Source organism: Megalobrama amblycephala, linkage group LG5 (assembly GCF_018812025.1).
Source record: "Megalobrama amblycephala isolate DHTTF-2021 linkage group LG5, ASM1881202v1, whole genome shotgun sequence".
NCBI lineage: Eukaryota > Metazoa > Chordata > Actinopteri > Cypriniformes > Xenocyprididae > Megalobrama > Megalobrama amblycephala.
In genome coordinates, this window is record NC_063048.1 from 24,112,109 (window position 1) to 24,114,435 (window position 2,327).

At 38.1% G+C, this 2,327-nt stretch overlaps 1 long non-coding RNA gene across 1 annotated transcript; it reads left to right on the forward strand.

Annotated features, from left to right (window-relative positions):
* Nucleotides 1-272: 272 nt before the first annotated feature.
* Nucleotides 273-1,382, forward strand: LOC125268841. The gene is made up of 2 exons (XR_007184980.1): nt 273-648; nt 864-1,382. It is a non-coding gene; the product is annotated as an uncharacterized LOC125268841 (long non-coding RNA).
* Nucleotides 1,383-2,327: the final 945 nt, after the last annotated feature.

Here is a 2,327-nt window from a genome sequence, read left to right on the forward strand (position 1 = left end):
GAAGCAGTGTTTCCAGGAATAGGTGTCTCTAGTCTTCAAATTGAAGTTGAGGTTACAAGATATGAGCTAATTTCATTTATCAATACTACAAGAGACACATTGGCTGGTGTTCAACAGGAACTCCGAGGGCTCCGTTTAACTGCCCTGCAAAACAGGCTAGTTTTAGATCAATTAACCGCGGCAGGAGGAGGAGTTTGTGTTATTGTTGGTACCTCTTGTTGTACTTATATCCCTGAAAATTATGCAGATGGTCATTTAATTTCAGAGGTTTAAAAAATATGACTAGAATTGCTCAAGAATTACAAGAACGAGAAGTTACTGATAATCAAAGTGGGTTCTTAGCATGGCTCACAGGATGGCAACAAATGCTTGTATCTGCTTTGATTCCTATAGGTGTGATCCTATTAATTATGGCATTTATTATCTGTTGTATTATTCCATTTATTAGAGCTTTGATTAATCGTGCCATGAACAACTTTGTATCCTCTCAATATGCTTTGATGAATATGTAACGGAGTTTAAAAATAATGTTAGTTAAATTCAGCATAAATTGGGAAACTCGCCATTGGCTGTGACGTCACTTGCGTTAGTGCACATGATATTGCGGGGCGGAGCTCTATAATCAGAATCTCATAGCTCGTCCTGCTGGTAAGTCGCATAAATGTTTGCTCTGTCTTAATAATTACATTTGGATCATTTTCAGGCCCAAGTTTGAATTATAAACCTCACAAAAGGTTACTCATTTTGTCTGTCAACTCCTGGTTGTGTAATCGAGTCAAATATGTATTATTTGTGACTATACGATGAACAGTGTGTTAACTGGCCTGATTGTAATCTTCAAACTACTGTTTATTTCATTTAAGACGTTGTATGCGACATCGATGTGCTATATGCTGTATGCTGATAAGCCATTTGGTCCTGTTTTCCCAGGTATGTGTTTTATTCGAGTTATTGTCATGTTCTATGTTAAAACATTAGCCTCAGCTGAATGTTAGCTTTTAGCACATGTGCTGTATCGTCTCGCACGTGCTCTCTGCTGTGTAACTGCGCCATCTAAGGGCTGCGTTATTCTCTCTCCATTTCATTTATATAAAATATGTAAAATGATGGTTACTTGAGTTTATATTTTCACTGTATTAATGTTAATTGTCTGTATTAGTGTTTTATATTTTATTTTTATGGATGTATGCTTTATTTAGAATTTTTCCACTATATGTTCACGCTCAATTTGAGAAAATGTATATAATCAGAATCTCATAGCTCGTCCTGCTGACGTTGTATGCGACATCGATGTGCTATATGCTGTATGCTGATAAGCCATTTGGTCCTGTTTTCCCAGTCGTCTTGTCACAGATACAGTAAAGCAACCCTGAGTGACCATCCACCTGATCTCCATGTGAATTTATTCCATCTACACACACACACAGTCACATTGGTGCCGTGACTCGTTGTTTCTTCAATCAAGATGATATCTGAAGCGGCCGAGGGTTCATCTTAAAGTTTCCGTTGGAGTCAGGTGGACACAATCTTGTACAGACACTGATAATTTTTTTTTTAAAGAAGACAAGAGGAACTTTATTCATTTTTTTATTCACTGAGAGACTTTGATGAATCTGAGATTCAGAGACATTTATGAAGGACAGTTTTTCAACAGCACTTTCTAGAATTATTTTTTTCCCTTCTATCTATTTTATTCATTGTTTATGTGTACTGATATTCACTATGAGTGGTTTTGATGACTATAACACTCCAATCTGTGGAAGTAAAGGTAGAGGATGGGGTTTATTGACAGTACCAAAGTCATTACAGTTCAGTGTGCCCAATACCCAGAGTGAAGCGCATGTGCTCATAGACAGTCATGCTTCCAATTCAGATCCATTAGTTTGTGACGGCCCATCCACTAGTCATGAATCAGATGCTTCAGTAGTACACCAAGGTGTGTTTTCTTCCACTCCATTCCCTAACGCACAGCCTCCAGATGTAATCACTGCAATGGCTGACATGATCAGCCAAGTCGGTCAGCAAATTGCTGACAGTATAGTCACCAGACTGAGCCCCACACATACAGTTGACATGAACTCAGTATGTAGTCCCTCCAAAAATGTGACGACAGATGAAACCGCTTCACAAATGCTGGACTTACTACAAAGCCAGTTGTCCATTTCCAGAAATGTGAAAGAACCACCTAGCTTCAGAGGTGAAGTTTCTGATACTATTGACTTAAGTGAATGGATTGATGTCATGAGAGATTACATAAAACGTAATAATTTGAAAAAAGAACAACAAGCGGAGGAAATTTTGATCCATCTAAGAGGCAAAGCAAGAGA